Source organism: Strix uralensis, chromosome 6 (assembly GCF_047716275.1).
Source record: "Strix uralensis isolate ZFMK-TIS-50842 chromosome 6, bStrUra1, whole genome shotgun sequence".
Lineage (NCBI taxonomy): Eukaryota > Metazoa > Chordata > Aves > Strigiformes > Strigidae > Strix > Strix uralensis.
The window spans coordinates 41,255,314-41,276,527 of record NC_133977.1 but is presented as its reverse complement, the minus strand read 5'-3'; the positions used below and the strand labels follow the sequence as shown (position 1 = coordinate 41,276,527).

General features: G+C 37.4%; 1 protein-coding gene across 17 annotated transcripts in view; it reads left to right on the top strand.

The window, feature by feature from the left end:
• Positions 1 to 21,214, top strand: part of GTDC1 (glycosyltransferase like domain containing 1) — a 213,501-nt gene that overhangs the window by 27,832 nt on the left and 164,455 nt on the right. The gene's annotated exons all lie outside the window — the stretch shown is intronic.

The window sequence follows — 21,214 nt, the reverse complement described above, 5'->3', positions numbered from 1 at the left end:
GGCCCCATAAAGAAAAGGAGATGTGATTGCCTTTTGTGCCCAGCTCGATGGGTATGAAGTTCTTGGTGTTAATAGATGTCTACTAATGATTTTTACTGTGCTTGCCCTGAAATGATGGTACAGCTCACATTGTGCTTCCAGTGCATGGTAAGTCTGATAAGGTTACAGGTTTTGGAAATCAAAGGAATTTTTCCTTCAAGGCAAGATTAGCAACATGCTTGCTGACTTCTCTTTTTCTCCTTTTTAATCAAAACCTGTATTCACATGGTTGCAGCAGAGGTGGGAAATGTTAAGATCATGAATGAGGTATGTCTGTTAACAATTGTGCTGTACTTGTAATTCAAGTAGACCAGCTTCATATGGCTGTACATGAGTGACAAACCTAAGAGACGGGTGGCCCCTACAATGAAATAGGAAGAGGTGACCAAAAATGTTTGGCTATTCAGATATGTATTTCCTATTTACCACCCCACCTTCTGCCCCCCAAAATCAAAATATATGGAATTCCGCTGTTCAAACTAAAGGTAGTCAACAGTGAATTGAGACTGTATTTTATACTTTTGGTGGGGAAAATTAGTTTTCCTCACACTGAGAATTAATAAATTTGGTTGTATCTTCAAGTGTAAAACACACTTGTGCATTAAAACCAAAATGAAAATATGATCACTTTTCTGTGAATTTTGCACATAGTGGACATATCAGTCAGTATTTTAAGGGAGGCATCCCCCTTCCCCAATATCCTTAACATTTAAACTGTCTGGGATTGTCTCTCTAAGGGAAGGCTTCATACTTCATCATTATAGTTTCTGTGCATGTAAAACTGCTTTAATCCTGGTCCATTTAAGGCACAAACTGGTGCGACATAGTGTGTGTCAGCACCGTTCCTTCTCCTTTCCCCTTTCTTTTCCAGTACCTTCTGAACTCATGAGGCAACTCTGTACTAAATTTGACAGAATTAAAGGTTTTAAGCTCCTATGTGTTAAACTAAAATACGTGGTCAAATAGCAAAAAGACAGTATTACGGGCTGCAGTGAGGGAAGGGCTTCTGTGTAAGCTCAAAGAAGACAGCAGAGAATTCAAGTATTTCTTAGATTGTGTTGCTTATATTGACACACGTTTCTTCTGGTGTCCTACTTGATTGAATATTCGACTCTGAGGCATCAGAACTGTGCTGGCACTGTAATTGTATGTCATAGTGCCATTATCAGAGGTCTCCATAGCATGGAGATTGTTTGGACTTCTACAGTGTGTTTATTCTAATGAAGTTTTTATTGCCTTGTTTGATGCTTGTGATACTTTTTTCCTCTCTTATCTTGCCATTTCCTTACAGTAGTTATTTTTCTTCCTAGCACCTAGGTTTTTCAGGGAACTTTTATTTATAAATTTTAAAAAGTGTCTTGTTAAGCTGGTTTTCAGCTGCTTTTATCGTAAAGATGTGGCCTTTCTCATATCATTCTTTGTTCAGTCTCTTTAATAATAAAAAGGTATATTCTAAAACTATCAGCTGAGTTGTCAGGAGTCTTTAGGGAGTGAGTAAATTGTATAAGAACAACGTTTTTTGTATTTTAAAATTTTGTGGGGTGCAATCAATTAATGGTATGTCATTCTGAGTGTAATGTAGGAAAGACTTGCCTAATTCGATTGCTTTCAGTGGCAGCCAGTGAGATAGCAAAGCCATATGAAAAAGTTGTTGATAAAGTAGAGGTTTTGGAAAGCCTAGTTCTTAAGTAGTGTGTCTTGCTTTAGGTATTGCCAGAGTGGAAGCACTGAAGAGAAGCTTTCATGTACTACGGTATCTGCAGTGTGGGTGGTATCACTGTCCGCGATGGTTGCAGAAGGTATTATGTCCATAGCCTGGGCACGTAGGTGCATCTCTTACAGGCAGATGATATACATGAGATTGGAGAAAGGGGTTGAAAACATAAATTATAACTTATTACAGGAAATAACAGACTGTTATTCACATGAAATCAAATGCCAAGGTACTATATATGTTTAAGTTATGAATTCATTTATGATTAATGTTCAATTTGTCAGTGTCCTAAATTCTGCCATGTTTCAGATTTAATTAAATTTGAGATACCGGAGTAAACAATAAACTCCAGGCCCTTCCCTTCTTCCACAAATCACTTACAACCACCACGATGCTGTCTCAATCAGGAGGGCTTTGCTAGACACTAAAGACCTGTAATGCCTCTGAGGCTGCTGCTTGCACAGACGAGCAGGGCCCACAGTAGCCTTGTGAGTTGGGCAGAGATGAAAGTCCCATAAACTTAAAGTAATGTTGTCTTCTGGTATGTGTCAGCAGGTGGGAGAGGAGAGGTAGCTGGGGAGAAACAGCCTCACGTAGGAAGAACAGCATCTCTCTCACCTCCAATGCAATCCCCAAGTGAGTGAACTTGATGTGATAGGGGAAAAAAAAAGAAATGCTAGTTCACACAAGTATTACACATTGTGTATTTTTTTTACCATGAACTGTAAAACTTGTGTATGTTGTGAAGACAGAACTATGATTGACATTATACAGGATAATATTTTCAAAACTTTTTGAGAGTCTTTGCTGAACTGCCGTTTTCAGAAATGATTTAAACATTTAGGTACCCAAGTCTCACTGTAACTCCATGAGACTTTCAGCTTCTCCTTTTGAAAATGTGGCTCCAAGTAACTTAGGTGTTTTTTTCTAAAATACTATCATCATGCTCAACTTCATATGGTGTAGGGTATAGGGGAGGGACACACTGAAATACTGCTAGCACACACAAAGTGAGTCCAAGGGCACATGGGGTGTTGATTAGATGGAGACCACCAGTGCCACTCTGAGGTGAACTGAGTTTCTCATTTATTTGCGTCGGGCGTACACTGCGTAGGTAAGCCCAACCTGTCCATCTGTAACTCGTTTCAAACTTCAGGTTGTAGTTAAGTGGCTCCATAAATGTTAGTGATTTCCACATGTAGGCTTTGATATGCAAGTGTCGTTGTTGAGTGTAAAAGAAAATTTAGAGTGTCTCAGCTGTTGGCTCCTTTGCTGCACTCTGGTGCTAGTAAAAATGTAAGACAGCGTGCAGGTTGCAGAATTCTGAAGGTGACAATGGTGTTCTTGGTTACTCAGGTCTAGAAGGACGAATGCTTCCAAGGACTGTCTTTTCCTGTGGACTTCTCCCAACTACCCCTCTCCTATGCAAGCCCTTCCCACTGCACCTTCTGAGTGTTCAGCTTGTCCTCATCCCCTCTGGAAAAGCTGGGGTGAAGCTGGAGTGCTCATCAACTGGGTTATGGGGTGCATCTGTGCACTGTCTCTGATGCATTTTTATTGTTTGAAGGCAGTTCTTTCTGACTTTGTACATTTTTCTTGTGTGGTCAGTTGCCCTTTTCACAAAGGACATGCAACTATGTTTTAAATTGAATGTATTTCATCTTTAACAAGGCCGCTTTTCACAAGTAAAAACCTAATGGAAGCCTAGCTGATGAAGTAAGAATTTTTTGAGATGATTGGAGGCTTAAAATGATAAAGCTTAATTTAAAACCAGGAAAAATTCCAAAGTCTTCCTTTGCTCATTTAGGATGTTATTGCTAGAAGCTTGGGTTTTTTTGCTAAATTATGAAAATGTAGTGCTTTAAAATCTGAGGAATATGTCTTAGTGCAAAGCAAAATGATATCCTGTGTTGAAATGTACAGACAGTTTTGAATCATGTGGTTACTGCCATGAAGGTACACTTCAGAGACTGAAACTAGAACCCCTTCTAGCACTCCCATCTGCATACCTGTAATTCACATCATCTTTAAAAAGGACTTTACCACACGCTCGCAAAGCGCGGGTCGAAAGCGTGCGTATCAAATGTCATGCTGCACTTTGGTCTGGAGGTGGCTGAGGTGTGGGGGAAGATTGCTGTGTTTTTTCAGAGAGGTGTAGCATGGGCTTTTCCCATGCAGAAGGAAAGGCAATTGCAGAACATGAATTGGTGCTTTGTATGTACTCATATATGTTTATACATAGGCTGATATGTTCTTTTTCTGTTCTTTTTCCTGATGACTTGAATTTGAATATTACCTACTGGAAATTTCACAGGATTCTGGTAAACAGTTAATTATTTTTAGGTGATTTCCAGTATGTAATCTCATTAACTCACTGTTTCAGGATACTTTAACAGTATCTTTTTTTTTTTTTTTTTTTTTTTAATGAGACAAACCAGCAGTAGTTACTCAGATACTTGCTAGGAAACAACAGCTGCATAGGTACTGGCTAGATCCTGCAAGTGTGCTGCCAGTTCATCTGAGCCAACATCTTGGTAGGACCCTGGTGTAGCCAGAATAGCTTTTGCAGAAGTAAATCTTAAAATACCAATTTTCGGTTGTATTTTGTACTTCTTTGTTGCTATTTGTTGATGGGGTTTTTTTGTTGTTGGTTTTGGTTTTCAATTTTTCATGAATAACACATAGAAGAGCAATTCTAAGCATGTCTGAGATGTGTATAGTAACACAGTTATAAACAATTTAAAAATCTCACCTATCCCTTCACTTAAGGGATAACTTTTACTGGTGTAGAGATCCTGTAACAGGGGTGCAGATCTGTAGGAAGCAACATTCTCACTGATCAGGGAGAAGCTTGTTTTGCTCTTTCGTTCATGAGACAGCAGCTGAAAATGAAAGCCTGCAACTTAAAACAGTGGCTTTGTTTGCTTACAGCAAATATCCAGATTTTAATGAGGTCAGAGGACTCACTAGATAGCTTTCCAGGCACCACGTACTCACCCAAATCCCTAAATAACCTATCAATAAAATTTATTTAAGTGATGAGAGTGAAGAACTGAAGTAGTATCATTCTTGAGGGTAGACATATACAGCCTGTGCAGAACTCTTGACCCTGGCTAAACTGGGGTGTAAAAGTTTTGCAATAAAACCTGGACTTGCAGTGTGATAGCTTTGAAGTATTGAACGAGCTTGCCAGGCCAGTTGGTTCATCTCAGTTTAGAATGGAAACTAAAATCCCTCCCTGCACCTAGGAGGGAAGCCTAAAGAGATAATAATGACTTAAAATATGCTTTTATTTTTGTACTGGAAGAAGATAAAGTTTTTAAAAAACTTTTTATGCAGAAAAACTGCATTTTGTGTCATATTATACATTTTTGGCAATTTAATTATAGTCTTAAAAATGCATAAGTGCACCATTCTAAAAGCATTTGACAAAAGCTAATTGTGTGTTCTGTGGTCAGCACTTACTGGTTGGTGTTGCATGTTTTTATTCTGTAAGGTTATTGGCAACTAAAAGAGTTATATATTTCTATATCTTTTGTGAAACTGTAATGAAAATGAAGTTATCATTGTGAAGCTTACAGTTTTGACAGTAAGAATGGCCCTTCGATCTCTGTAGGCTGCTGGATTTTCCATACAAGTTGAAACCATAAACATTTTATGGCACTAGATGAATTGCTGGGATCCAAACATAAGTTTGAGAAAAAAGAAAAATATTGAGTGAATGCCTGCATCCTTGAATTTCTTGAACTTGAATTGCTGCAGGAAAGAAGAGCCATATGTTCCTTTGGTAACTTCTAATGCATTGGAAGAATATAGACTACAGGTGACTGGACCAAATCCTGCAGACATCCTGTGTGCAGGAATATGACCTAATTTTAGTAAAACAGGACTCCATGTTCAGCTTGCATTTTCCAGACAGTTGAACGATTTGTCTAAACTACCAGATTAAGTATTTGTATGTCTGTAGTCATTGCGGAGGGAGAGCAGAGTCCAAGACCATGGGCCCAAACCGCAATCTTTAATTCTCTTTTTTGAATAGAAGAAGAGCATGGAGGGAGAAGAGTATTTTTTGAGTTCCTTCTTTGAAAATGAAAACAAAGGAGACTGACATCCCTTTACTTCTGCAGTCAAGTGTCACTCATCCGAAAGTTGTAATAATCAATTCAGAATGGCTACTTACACTTCTTTACAAAAATTGGATGAAAGAGCCTTGCAGATAAGTTAAAGACCACAAAAAAAAAAGCAGCTCATAACTTCATAACTTTAAACTGATTTAGTTGTTTCTTTGAATTGCTTGTTTTTAGTCATGTTGCCATAGGTATCAAAGCAGCTAGCTATTATCATTTCTTTGTAAGGATTCCTGCTTTTTTATATTCACGTTTCAGCAAATCAAAGGATAGGTCTTCAGACACGAAGCAGAAGGTGTGTTGTTTTAAAGATATGCTAAACATACCTATACTGAATCAGTTTAGGTATTGCGGGTACCAGCAGTGCTGCAGATGCAGCGACACTGGATTTGCATATGGCAGCAATGTAATTACATACCGTGCATTCTTAGAAAATGTTTATCTTGGTTGCTAAAGCTTTCTTCTGATTTTGGTGTTTTATCTCTGCTAGCTAGATTAAGCTAGCTCAGATGATGCTACTCACTACGCTTACAGCTTTCTTCTGGTGTTTGAAAGGACCCTAGTGTTAGCTGCCAGTAAGTTTTAACAATACATGCTACTCTTACTGATTTATGTTCAACTCTGCTTCACTTTAAATGGAGACATTCATTTTGGGTTCTTTGCAAGAGTCTACATTATTAGGTCTTTGGGAGAAATCTGAAGCCCTGGACGTTCTGGGAATGGGGGAAGATCCTAATGGTTGGATCTCTGCAATGAATGTAAACAGCCATGCGTCTGCGTGTAAGTAGTGTGCCAGTGACTATCAGTCCGTGAATTAAGAGGATATTTTGTTTCTGGACTTCATGTTACATCAAGGAATAAATAGAAAAACGTCATTGCAGCATCAAAGATAACAACATATGAAAGCCTTATTGTGCCACATAATGAGAAACGGTATTTTGGCTTAGTCTTGTGCATAACTTTATACACGTGACTGACATTAAGGTAAATGTGAGCCACTCATCTGCTTAATATTGCTATCCTTCACAAAGATTTCCCCGTGACGAAGATGGGGTTGTCCTATTCATCTTCCTATGAGCACATGTAGTCAAGTGACAGAAACGCAATTTAAATGAGTAAGGCCTCCAACCTGCTCATGCAGGCGGTGCTGATGGAACCAGTAGAGCTTCTTGTACCAAAAAAAGGGTATTTTGGAGATGATTAGTATTGTTTTTACACTTGCATCTTTTAGTACTGTTTTTTATTTAGTGTCATTTTGCGAAGTAAAGGTTTAGTTCAATCCTCACTTGAAAGAACGGCTTTAAAGCTGCACGCAGTGACTGATTTTCTTTTGAAGAGTTGAATCTATTTAGAGAATCTCACTACTGTTTTTAACTAACTTCTTTGCAATGTTTTCTTTCAACTTTCAAAATTCATTAGCTGTAAACCACGTGTAAAATGTCTTCAGTCTTTGAATTGCTGTTTTATTTAGCAGCCTGGCATATCTGTGAATCTAAATTTTAAAAAGAAAAGTAATTTAGTGAGGAAACGGTTAATAACAAAACGTTACGAATAGTGTTTGAAGAAGCTGTTAGTTTTGCTCAGGAAGTTTTCATTTGCTAGAATTTGTGCTGCCTCATTATTTGTAATATTGAAACTACTTCTTACCAATCATACCAATCACTTACATGAAGAAATGAAAGAAATGTTTGCAATTCTGGGTGCAAAAATATTGAGTTAGGTTTAGTGGGCCAAATTTTGATTTGAAGTAAAATGGTAAGAACCCGAAGTATAGCCGAGAGTGTCACTGAACCCAGCCTTGATTATTGTAACAGGTTTCTTAGCATCTTTTTGGAATGACTAAATTTAGTGAGAAGATGCACTGTAAGCATTTTGTGAACCAAAGTCAGGACTGAGATTCTCTAAAGTTTATGGCTAATGCACCTCAAAACTTGGTGTCAACTAGTCAAAAATCGTGATGAAAGAATCTGGAGGCGAGTATGGAGAGCTACTCTAGGAGCTGCACTGGTTGTGCTGGTGGGTGGTGTTCTCTCCCCAGTAGTGTCTTAGGGGCGAGTTTTGCGCTCTCGCTTCAAGGTTGGTTGACTTTTGGTGGTCGCTAAGCTTCTTTTCTTCTCTGTTGTAGTTGGGTAATTGACCTTAAGTGTCTTCTAGTTTGGGTAATTATACTTCACCTATTTTAAAATTCTCTCTACAGTCTCTGAATAACAGGCTAATGGTAACCTTTATTTCTTTTGCTGGCTGTAGCCATGGCAGCATGGTTTTGCATGTTTCAGTTGTCATTTTTCTAAAAGTTTTGGAACCTCTTGGTGTTTGATGTTTAGGAGTGAAGGAGCCTTAAGTTATTGTTAGCTCAGATTCTCAGCTCAGTTTAGGTCTTCTTTAGGCTGTTCCATCAATATAAAGTTCACTTTAAACTGACTTCTGGCATCTAGGGATTTTTCAGCTATAGAAGAGTAACACAACAGCAGCAGTGAGAGGAAGGTGGCACAAGACGTTGCAATCGAGGTGTGTTATACCTCAACCACTGGGTCAATTCTTGGGGAGCACAATTTAGAGAAGCCATTGGCTCCCTTAAATCATCATGTAGTACTTTCTCCCCTTTTCTTGTAGGTTTGACTATTGGCAGAAGCAATCTGGGTTCACTACTTCATTTTATGTTTTTAGTCATACATCAGAGAAAAACTACTTACCATCAATCAAGCAGTATTAGTATTTACTATTATAGTTTTAACCAGAAGGTATTCTATGTACTTTAGTATTACAAAATGTTTTTAGGGAAAATACCAGGCAGCTCTGTGTCCTCTAACATTCTCCCACCCTGCCCCAAAAGACCTGCTTTTTTAATGCCATCAATACAAAAAGACATAGCTGTGAAATTGTAAATTAATTTTGCTTTTAAATCAGTCGTTAAGGTAGAAGTTTCAATAATACTGCAAAATGAAGTAGTTTCCATAAAAAGATACTTTCACATTTCTTTTTGTTTTATAAAGCATCAATGTTTTTGTCAAAAAACTGCTAAGTAACAAGGTAATATATGTCTTAGCAATATGAAATTACTATTTGCAAGTCACATACAGTTTTGTAACTACTGCTTCTTAGCAGCATCTTCCAGAAGTTGCAGTGTGTTCTCTCTGAATATAAAGCAGTTTGGTAACACTAGAAATGCTTTAGAGTATATCAGCAAGTTGTTATATTGAAAGACTTCAAGAGGCAATACATTAGGCAAAAAGCAGTGCCAGTACCTGTAGAGCACACCATACGTGCCCTTAAGTAAAAGATAATAATTAGTTGTATGTATTCCCATGCAAACTAGCCCAAGTGTTGATGTTTATGAATTGCAGAGATCACTGTGATACCAAGTCAAGCTCCAAGCTGCTGGAGTTGTTTATGCCCATTCAATTTTTAATGTACCTATAAGATGTTTTGATGAGGGCATTTAGTCCGAAGGGATAATCATACCTCCAGTGATTTCAACACAAAAGTAAGGGTAATTCTTCAAAACATTTTAAGTGCGAACTTCCACTTCAGTATCAATAATAAAGAGTAAGAACATCTCTGAAAATATCTTCATATTTTGTTGGCCGAATGTGATTCGGTTGCTTCTGTCACGCTTCTGGGATGATGGTCATTAAAAGTAGTGAAGTATCTGTTGTTAGGTAGCCTGCAGAGTGAGAGCTTATGAATACCTGCTTTGCTAATTAGTTCATACACATTCAGATCATGCGATTTGCACTTCAGTCAAAAGAAAATATTTGACTAGAATCGACTTTCTTTGGCATTCTGTGGTACAGTGGGTGCCGGTGCTGTGTTTCCTAAAACTGCAGTTGTAAAAACTATGTGATTTAAATAAAATTTTAAATAAATTAATTTTAAAATTTAAATAAATTTAAATAATAATTGCAAGGTTATACACAATAGATATATTTTTGGTTAAATTGTACTATGTATATTAGAGCACATGCATGTTGACTCCTGAGAGTTTAACCATTTTGTTATTGAAGAAGTCTCGGTGTTTCATTGCATGTGCCTGTAAATATGGAAAAACTGGTAAAAAATATGGCAAAAAATATCGTAAAAAATGAGTTTGTGCAGAGCCCCTCTGTGCCAAAGGCTCACTGACCAGTGGGGATGTGGTGAGCTGGAGGGTGCCCTTGTATTAGCTGAATCTGTGGGGATGGGAGTAAAAGTTTATTTTCTTTTTTAACTGGAACATGTTAAGATGAAATCTTACTATTGAAGCTCCTTGAGTTATCATGTTTGATTTGTGCTTAGGAAAAAAATAAATTTCCATTTGGGGGTGGGAGGAAACACCTAACACAATTCCTCTTGTTTGTTTCAGTGAATTAAAATACGATACTAGGAAAAAATGAGATCATGTGAGTATATATTACCTGAACCATATAATTTAAATCTGAGCTATCACCACTGAATTATATGATTGGGAGGAGTTTGTTAGTCACCGCAGAAGGCAAAATGTCAGAATGACTAATTACGTTGTTACAGGGCCGAGGAGATATGGTTAATTCCTGAGCAGCAGAACAGGTCTTTAAGCACTGTGGTAAGACTACCCCCAATATAAATATAGCTAATACTATTTCGGTATAATTACATTAGTTGTCATGACACCGTTTAGGAGATTACATCGCACCATTGCTTGCATGGGACAGTGCCGGCAGCTTCGTATAGGGAGTAAATGTAAAGCTGCATCATGTTTTGAACGTGTACATTCATCATGTGTTATATATTAGATAAGAATTTACAATATTCCACGTGTGCCCAGTCCTGAGAGCTCATGTGTGGGTAGGTACAGCTCTTTGCTTGAGGGAGGCTGCCAGAAGCAGGCCCTGTGTAATTTTTAAAATATAGCTCCTGTAATCAAAGACTTGAGCACTTTGATTACAAGCAGCTCCATTTCAGCCATGTGCCTTTCTGGAAAACAGCCTTTTCTTACAATATTTTAAGCCAACTGGCATTTAGCTTATGTTCTGCTGTGTAGCAGATAAGAATTTTTTTAGATCACAAGAGATACTGTATCATGAGTTGATAGCCTCTATCACAGTTTTTCAGTACATCCCCTCTAGTAGTTTTTGAAAAACTTTAATTGTGAACCATTAGTGCAAAAAGAGTTAATTTCACCTTAAATACTTCTCGAATGAGCATGTGAACAGGAGCTTTCCTGTTGCACTTCCCTCTGCTACTTAGCTGTTTCTAGTGTCTGGTTCTTTAGGTAAAATAAAATTACTCTTGTGCTCTAAACGTGCAGAATTCATGTCTGAATTTTGGGGGGGCTTCATTTCCTCTTTTCAAATATAACTACTTATTTTCTGAGCACTTAAACACAGCCAGGGCAACAGACTGATGTAATTCTGTCAGATGCCATCCTGATGTAACACCTCATATTTAAAAAAAAAAAAAGTATTGATGTGTCGTTTAATGTAGATGCAAAGATAATACAAGAAATTATCTGAAATATTCCAACAGAATAATTGTTTTACTAATTTAGTTGAATTGGTGGTGTACAATCTCATTAACCTTTAAGCAGAAATAAATAAAATCTACAAGTGAAGAGGTGCTATGGTCTACATGTGCAAAATATAAATTGCATGAACATAGCTGGTGCACTGAATATCTTGAACAGCAGTTGTGCTTGTCATAGTTCTGCAAGAAAATGATATTTCACAATTGTGAAACATGAAGCAGGGCACTTGGTGTAAAGTCCCACCCAAACCCGATAAAGAGGGATTTTTTTTCTTCTGCAAGAGGTGAGCAGTTGCTGCACAGTGTTACTACTTCTGTGATAGTTGATTCATCCCTTTGCTATGCAAATTTTAAGTATACAAGGATTCAGTACTTTTATTTAAGAAATATGCCTGCAGGCTGTATTGGTAGGCTTTAGGGAGATATCTGGTTTGGTGTGAAATAAATAGTTGTTAAAAGATCACATGAATTTCTGTCTTAGAAGATGAAAAGTGACGCTGTGAGCGTTTTGAGAGCACCCTCCTGTACCCGACACGTGAGCTTGCCACTTGGTTTTGGTTTTTCAAAGAAACCTCACCAACCTCATGGAAAATCACAGAGCTGCAGGCTGGGGTGGGAAAGAGGAGAGTAGCAATGTGTCACCTTAAAACCCCAAGATTTAGACTTGCATTTCAGACACCCTCAGTCCCAAGCTCTGGGGGTTTGACCCTTGGAGCAAATGCTCGCTGGCCCTGGTCGAGGGAGTAGCTGCTCTTGCTTTAACTTCTGTTTTCAGACCATTTGAGTGTTTAGCTTTTAATGAATGGATTTAAATGCCATAATTCAGGTTTATGTGCTAGTCGTAGGCATCCAAGTTTGCATATTTTGAGTGAAATGGGAGGAAAAAAAGAAATCTCAAAACATTTGAGAGAATGCTTTGGTACTTGCAGTTGGTGTTGAAGATTTGTCTTGCTAAAGAAAACAAAACGTTTACTTAAAAGCTATTTGCTGCCTAATGTGGGACACATTTTAATACACAATTACAAAATATAATACCAGTTTAATAAAATTTAGGTTGTAAAATAGCTATTAGGTTAAGCCCAGCCGCTTTTTATTCTGTTACTGTCAAAAATATTAATCAACTCCTCACTTGAGTATGAAATTCACTCTTGGTGCAGTTTTATTATCCTTTCTTTCTCTCATCCAGCAGCATCATTTTTTCTGTGGTGGTTTTTTTTCTGCTGCAGAGGAACAGCATGTTTCGGAAACAGTTATTCCTTTTCTATGAATAACTTTATTTTCGTTTATGTAACTGTGGTGAGGACTTTTATTCCTTAATGAGCTGAACTAAATAAATTAACTTGCTCGTTACCTTTCAGTAAAGACACTTTAGATGACTACTACTTCTGACTTCAAAGTGTAAATCAGCCCAGAAGTTTAAATGGCTGATTTTGTTTCTTGTGCACACTCAGGTAATATCCACTGAAATTAATAATCCTGATGCTTGTCTACATGAGAAAGTTGTTATACTGATTTAGATAGAGCTGATTGAAATAAATTGCAACTTTCAGTGAAGCAGTAGCAGCCCTCCTCATGTGTCTCCTTGTCTCTCCTTTTCCTACCTCCCCAAAATGTGCTCCCTCATCTTAAATTTGTCATTTTTAATTCTGTCCTATTGTTTTCATTGAGAGGGATTAGTAAAGATAAATCTTAGCTTTTGTAGCATTAACATTAGCTTATATCTGTCACATTTGTTGTCTAGCTAGACTAAATACTGCTTTTTTTTTTTTTTTTACCCTGTCACACTTTTCTTGAAAGAACCAGGCTACCTAGAACTTGGTATAGGAGTTTCAGTGAGGAAGAATGATTTAATAATCTTATATTTTCATAAGTTTGATTTTTATGCTGTTTGCCTTTCCCGATGGTCACTGCACACCCATCTGGACAGTGCAGGGGTACGTGTGGGAACCCATTTCTGGTGCTGGTGGTGTTGCTTGGTGGAGGCAGCGCTGCCAGCCGAAGCCATCGTTTCTCAGGTAGCCTGAACGATGGCCTCGTGTGGCTGCGGGGGAACTGCCAGATAATGGCAATTAGGCCTGGAAACCGTTAAAATCATTTAGTCGTGGCTCTTTTGTTGATACCAGTGTCCGAAGAAACAATGCATTTTATAAGGTGTTAGCAGCAGATTTAAAAAAAAAAAAAAATCCAGAGCAATACCCATCAGGTGTACGTGGTGTAGCTTCAAGAAGAATATAGTGTGTGGGATGTGAAGTGTGACAGGGGGATATGTGCCTGAATTTGATTTGATGCGCCTGTTTCCCCACAAATTTATAAGTATTTTTTTCTTCACATTTCATCCAGAAACAGACAAATGAAGAAGAAAATCAAATATTTTGTGGGAAGCGTATGGAGGAGTCTTCCTAGGCCTGTTTTCATTATGTTTCAAAGCCCTTTGGACAGACTTCTGAAAAGCAGGATGTCTGGCAGGCTCCGGGATGGGGAAGAGCGAGGTGCCTGGCTCCTCTTCCTGGGCGTAATGGCAGCCTCCTTTGATCAGATGGACAATTATATTATCTAATTCTTTCACAGAAGTTCTTTTAAAGTCATACGCTGATCAGATATGCTCCTCCAGCTTTTATTTTAAAAAGAAATAAAGAAAAATAATAATTTTATTGAAGTGGAAACACATCACCAACCAGCATGAATTCAACCTACCTGTTATCCTGGCCAGTCAGGATCTGCTTTGCTGCATTTTTCTGTTACCAAAAAAAGCAGTGTTTTTATTCTTTGGAAGAGAGGAAGAGGAGAAAATGGTATCTTACATAAAAGCTTCCTGTCTGCATCATGGACCATACATGTGTGACAGCTGATGCTGTCTGCTGTTGCTTTTCTTTAGTTATGGGTTTTTTTTAGCATTTACATACTCAATTCATATGCCTGCCTTCAGATCTTGTCTGTTCTGACAAAGAATACGCAGATAACTGCTAAAATAGAAGTTAGCAGAAAATTTGGGGGTCTCTTTCATTTCTGAACTTGACAAAATTGTTGTACTTGATTTATATATTGTAGTTCTCTTAGGTAGTGATTTGCTCCTGTATGTAAGTAATGCTATTAACAGCGATGGTGCTTTGAACTGTCATTTCATACCGCTTGAAGTTAATTACTAGAAAACTGAGGTTGTCTTTTTTATGTTAACCAGTTTCTTAGAAAGTATATGTCTTTGCTGAGGATGTCACTGTGAGGTAGGAATAACTACAGTAAACTGAAGAACAGAGCAATTGATCCTTTGATCATGCAAAAATGTAAGCATGTCTCGGACTCTACACTTGAGCATTCCCACTGGCTGTACAGGGCTTACGCAACCGTGTTTCAAGGGTCCCCGGCTTGATAGAGGTTTGAGAAGTCCTCAGCAGGCTCGGCAATAAAACCCAGATATCCTATCAAGCCCAGAGTGCTTTAAGTCTTTGCTCAGACTGCCTAGTAGGCACAGAATGAGGGAGATAATATATTTTTAGCTTTTAAATTCAACGAAACCTTTCAACTGAAGGAATTCTTGACAATTTTAAATGCTCTGTTCTTGCAGTGTTTGCACTGAATGATGAGGAATGGTGTGATCTTGATTTTTTTTTGTTTGGACTGGAGAAAAAACTCTCCCATTTACTTTATATTGTTGCAGTTTAAAGCATCAAATGGTATAGTTTATATTTTCTGTTCTCAGTAGTTCCTCTGAAATGATAAGAAAAACAGACCTTTTATCCTGTAGCATTGTGAGTAGAACAACATATCAGCATTGATATAGCAGGAGGTTGCTTTCAGAATAATTGCAGAGGGTGATCTGATTTTTGTGATTTAATAACTTGCTATCTGCAAAGTCGTATAGATTTGTATGAGGTTTTTTTCCTGCTCTTGGAGGCTATGAAACACAAAACTTGAAATATTTTTTTTTAAAGTGAAAGAGAAAATAAGGGTCACAGCTCAAGAATGGAGAACTCTATAGTGTGAAAAAATAGGGGATCATAGGATAATTTGGGTTGGAAAGGATCTTTGGAGGCCATCTAGTGCAACCTCCTGCTCAAAGCAGAGTTGGCCACGAGCCTATGATACCTGTATCCAACAGAGTATTTAATTATGGAATACTTGAGTATTACACGATCTTTTTCTGTAGCGTCTGCTTTTACAATGCCACTGTCTAGTTTACATTGAGGGATATGACTCACAAGGTTGTCATTTAAGTTCCTTTACATCATAAAATGTACTCTGCAAAAAACTTCAGCTGACTTTTCTCAAGATGTGGATTCTGTGCAATCAGAAGTCAGGCCAGTACCTCACAAGTGTAGCAAGTATCTTCTTGGAGTATATTCTGGGATTATGTATAAAATACAAATGTATTTATACTCTTCCTTAGCACCAACAATGCCTTCATTGTAGGTATCTTTTTTTCTGCAAAGACTTAGTAAGTTTAATAGTTACTATGAAATACTTAGAAGTGTATCTTTTCTGCAAAGAATTGAAAGAGGTTTTTTTTTTTTCTATTGGCATTTGAAAAGCAGAAAAAAGTGACTACTACAACAGAATTTTATTAATGAATGATTTACACTGGTTCCAGCTGTGACCATGTGATTAGTCCTTCACTAAGCAACAATGGGTATTTTCTTTCTGCTTTTATTTGATTTCCAAGAATGTGTCATCTGTTACATAAACTGCTGCCAGTATACCCTGTGTAAACTGGTATTTTTTATTTCCCTGAAGCATAAGATGAATACCCACCCATATCCTTCTGGAAATACTGTTTTAAATGAATTGGGAATTTTATTGACTATATCTGATTCAGCATGCCAAAATCATAAAACTTAAAATATTTATTAAATGCACTAGACTGTAGGATGCCTTGTTCCCTGGTAGTGCAAAAGATAGATTATTTTCACTTTTACATTTCTATCTTAATATTTTATTACAGCAATACAATGTGTTATAGAGGTGGACAAGCCTGCAGATTGAAATGTGGATAGTCCAGATTGTTCCTTTCCCTCGACCATATGGTGTAGTTCTAAAAGCCTTTTGTACGCTGTCTGTTCAGTTAATTGTAAACTCAGTCTTTAACGTACCTTAAAAAATGAGATATATGTGAACTAAAAGTCAGTATATCCCCTGGTAAGTAAAGTTTGCTAAAATATATCTAAATTCACAGTCCTGGTCTCTTGGTAGGTTTTCTTTCTGGGTGAATTTGAAAGTCTTTCACCGTTTCTTGGTAACGAAAGTGAGCGTGGAGGGACAGGTTTTTCCATTTCCTCCTCAGGAAGGGGGGGAGATTTGAGCATATAATGAACATTTCATAATATTTTTGCTTGGCAGACAGCTCTGCCAGTGGGTGATGTGCAGGAACATCGAAGATTTCTGACAGATGGATGGTAGGACTGCTAATACACCTACACATGTTTCAGCGTCTGATGTTCCCGGTGTTTCTCTGATGCCCGAGAAGCTTGTGCTCACACTTTGGTCTGATGTTGCCCTGTGAGGGGCTTTAGAAGAGCAAAACCAATTCTTGCTCTGGATTTTCATCTGCCACAAAGAGGGTAATTTATTACAGTCCTTGCAAAGTGAAGCATTTATTATGGAGGCAAACATTTTTTTTGTGTAATGAAGAGTTTAAAATTAATTATTAGTTTCAGAAGCAATTTGATTTTCTGTTGTCTCACCATAAGAAGCTATTTGGGAAAAGTGACTGTTTTCAGTGAAGATAGGGTTGATATATCTAAAGAGGAAAAAAATAAGAGAGTAGGAGACTCGGTGATTTTCTTTGGGTCCCAACCTGTTTTTAAGCATTGGAGAGTGCTTGCTCATTAGCGGCAGCTTCTGTGGCAGGCAAGGCTCACACCATTCGTGGCTTTGGAGCTAAAAATTCACTAACATTAAAAAAAACCAAAAGGAAAGCCAAAACATTGGGTTTGTAAGAAGTAAATGGAGAGTGAGACTAATGTGCTGTGAGAGGCCTCTCATAATGAAACTTATTGATCTGTACTGAATATCTGAAGTTTTCAAAGGATTTCAGATATTTCTTCTACCACTAGCTGAATACAAAGGAATGGGTAACCTTAGTGAATTTTAGAAAGGAAAAAATGCAACTTTTTTTGCCTGCAGAGGTTAAATAAAAAACTCGTGACCGTTGTTACGCATGCAGAAATGGAGGGAGCTTCAGCAAGTCTTCTCAAAATGGAAAGAAATAGTAACCAATGATGCATCTATTTAGTCCCATTACATAGTATGCTCATTGTGAAATAATGTAGAAGTCGTGAATTTAAATACTGTGATGGTAACTAAACACGAAAATGCTGTTGGAGAACCATAATTTTCCTTACGCTGGCTTTTCGTACTCCTAAGCATATGTGATAAAATATTTTGCTTAGTAGGTTCTTCTGAAACTTCACCTTTGTGGAATGATGAAAAAGGAATAGACCTGGGTTTCTGTGCTGGAGAAGCAGATACGATCCTGCTCAGCTGAAGTATGATCAGGGGGATGCTGTATACACTGACGGGTGTATGCGGTGAAATAAGCAGCTTTTTACTGCTATTCTATACTTTCTTGTCTGTACCATGAAGTCAGTGGGAGCAAGAAAGTATCTGTGGGCAGAACTTTTGCTTCTTGCAATCCAAGTAGTTCAGAAGATTTGAAATGCAAGAAACCACACGTAATGTTTGAAGAATCCAGCTGTAATTTTGAGAGCTGAAAGAGAAGACAGTGACTGAACATTTGTTGCAACTTCCATACGATGTGAGCAGTTTTCAAAGCCTGCAAGTTGCTACTTGCAGAGAGTATATGAATAACAAAGCTACCTATTTTTACTGTACGTTGGCAAATGTAGGCTCACTTCATTAGAACAAGCAGTACAAACAAGATGTGCTAACTTGTATGGTTATAAAAAAGACCTAATTTAACTTTTCATGCTGATTCTAAAATAAGAAAAATAGAAGACATAGAAAATCATATAACTTCAAAAATATTGTTACATTTTTGTTGTAAAAAACCCCTTTATTTAATCTACTTGTATTTTAGTAGCTGGTTCTTTAGCTTGAGTGATGCACATGTCCATTCAGAAACAGTTATTAACAATAACGATTAGTTTGTAAAACAGTGGAGTTGGAGGCTACCACTTTTATAGACTAGATTTGTTAGATCTGTGAAAATACACAAAATTTTTTGGCTGATTTTGAGGATTGCAGCTTTTTCAGCAAGTCTCTTCACAAAGAAAAAATTTAGCATTTTTAAAAATGAGACTGGACGTATGCTTCTTGGACTGGTTGAAAGCATTATTGAAGTAGTTTTACCTCTGTGGGACAGTCTGGTTCCTAGTGGTATAGAGAGGTTCATAGATATGTGTAAGATGTGTTCAAGGTATCAACTTGTAGCGTGCACAGAAGAGGACATGGACAGAAGGTATGAGAAGGAGTGTAGAAGACCAGAGGTTGATAAAATTAGGCTTAGAGGAGTATGTACAGAATAGGTGAAGAAGAGTGTTAGTAGACAAAAGTATTTATGAGCAGGGGCTGGAAAGGGTAGAAAAAGAACAGAAGATTGGGGAGACTGGAAAGAGCATATGGAGTAGAATTGATCAAAAAATGGATGACTCTTTGGCAACATGTTAAAAGCTGTTCCTTTTTCCTGATGGGAAGTTGCGATGTATGAAGCAAACCTAATGAGAATGAGAAGAACGGGATGAAACGAGCCTTAAGTCTTAACTGGGGAAAAAAAAAATCCGAGGTGAAGAGGAAAACTTTGGATTTGATGTGGTAAGATGGAGGAGGAAGAAAGAGATTGTTTGTAAAGGTGTTTTAGACTGTTTGAGTGGGGAAGAATTGCCAGGCAGAGAAGTGAGACGGGAGATTAGGCAAGGAAAATAAGTCAAGGGAGCCATGAAGCTTTTGCTTCTGGAACAGAAAAGAAAGGACTATTGAAACTGGAGATTTTCTAATGAGGAATGAAGCATGATGGGGAAAGAGAAGAACATTTGAGGTTGTAGACCTATCAGATAGGAGACATGGTGGACTTGTCCATATGTAGGAAAAAGTTGGAAGAAAGGGTAGTTTGAGACAGGAGAATTTGATACACCTCTCATCAAGGTAGTAGATGATAGATACTCTGTGAGTCTCCTTTCTAGATTTCATTGTGTCACTGAAAAAGTTTAAAGATGAAAAAGATTATGTAGGGCTAAGGTAAATGCAGAAAAGAAGGTGAAATAATCAGAAAATAAAGTGAAGGAATAGGAAACAAAATAGTAGATGTTAAGAAACATAAATGATAAGAGGAAATCAGGGATTCAGTCATATGAGAAACAATTCATATGGTTTCAAGAAGTGTGGATTTTCCTTTTGAAGATGGAATTCGTCAGCTAACCAGATGAAGAGTGGTATTAATAGAGGACCCAAAATTTTGTCTCATACTCAGTTTAAAAAAAAAATTAATGAAATAATGAAAGTACAATCTGGGTAAAATATGTTTTTGTCTGTATTTTCTTACACGGGCTCACGTTAATTAAAATTAACACTGTTTTTCAGAACACTTTTCATGTGTGGCAAAAACGCAAGTAAATTCCTTCCAGTTTAACGGAGAGTGTGTATTGTGGTGGCTGGAAGTAGGGACATAGGAGTCACTGCTCCTTTCTTCTGCTCTTGGCTTCACTATAAAACTACTGTTGGAAAATTGTGCAGATCACATTTTTTAATTCAAGTTTTTTCATCTGTAAAGTAGAGATAACGACACCTACCTAACTCACAGGAGTGTTGTGAGGTTTAATTAATGTTTGTTAAGCTCTTCAGCATTTTTGGATGAAAGCAGATAAATGAAACCTCTTGTTGTTAATAATGGGAAAACACCAGGCAGAAGATGTAGTACGATTCTGGGGTTGGAGGGAGGAGGTAGGACAGTTACATTTAATTGTTTAAAGCATATTTAAACAAAACAATTGAAAATGTTTGGTTAGAAGTTATATAATTATTAGGTTTATTTATCGAATCCAAGCATTTTCTTACAATTAGCTTGTAAGAACGTGTACATAGATCTGGTGTTTTGTTTCATCTTAAGATAGTTTAGGACTCCTTTGACTTTGAAAAGTTGAGTAAATCATCTATGTTCCCTTTTTTGCCTCCATTGTAAGATGAATTCTTTATAGTCTACTTACATATACAAAACCAAGCCAAGCATTTCTCTGTCGTCAAACACTGTGTCAAGGTTTCTGGAAGGGCTGAAGTGCTGTATTTAGAGGTCATAGACTTTGGAATAACAAGTCAGTAGGCAGCAGTAATGGTAACAAATACGTGAAATTCTGTGTATGAAGAGTATGTGTCTACAGTGTAATTTAAGCAACCCAATAATATGGTCAGGAGAAAATTTTTGAGAAAATTGTTGACAAAAGTAATAGAGTGAACTAGTGTTGAGTGATAAGAAAATCAGTGGGGGCATTAGCCTCACTAAACCTTGTTTCTGAAGCTTTTTTCCTATTTAAGTAGGAAATAGTCAAAACAACCTTTCTAGTTAGAGTCAAAGAAAATGCTGTGTGTATTCACTAGCAAGTTTCTTAGAATCGACTGTGCCTGTAGATGCAAACTTTACAAATGTAGTGGTGTGTCAGCAACATCACAGGTGTCATTATAAATGTCAGCAGTATGTAAGTGGTATTTGTAAATAAGCACAAACATGTGAAATGGTCTATGTTTGTTAGTCAACCATTACGCACCTTCAGTATGCCGAAGCCTAGTGCTTGGTTGAGTAGCTCATGTGAGTTGAATGCACACTAAATATCAAGTGGTGTTACACAGCTTGAAAAGAAAAACAGCTTTAAAGAAAAAAGCAGACTTTTTTCTAAGTCATCCTGTTGATGCC